Below are 302 nucleotides of genomic sequence, written 5' to 3'. Positions count from 1 at the left end.
ACATAAAGCCTTAATCGATTAACTGCATTTCAAAAACGTGTTCCAGTAGCAACCACTTTTCACAGCAGTTGGGTTAATCGATTAAAGGATTGGTTAATTGATTAACAACAATTTCAATGTGTATTTTTGAATACAAAACATCAAATACGTTATGCAATTAGTTAATACATGTTTAACACTTAGTTTATGCCTAGAATGCACATATACATGTATTTATGTAATGCATGAACATATTATGAATGACATATCTCAAGAATGAAATGATTTAAAAGATTTATGCATATGAGACATGTATTAGGTGA

The sequence above is a fragment of the Lupinus angustifolius genome, chromosome LG08 (genome assembly GCF_001865875.1).
Source record: "Lupinus angustifolius cultivar Tanjil chromosome LG08, LupAngTanjil_v1.0, whole genome shotgun sequence".
Lineage (NCBI taxonomy): Eukaryota > Viridiplantae > Streptophyta > Magnoliopsida > Fabales > Fabaceae > Lupinus > Lupinus angustifolius.
The sequence above is the reverse complement of the archived record's forward strand: the minus strand, read 5'-3'. Positions refer to the sequence as shown.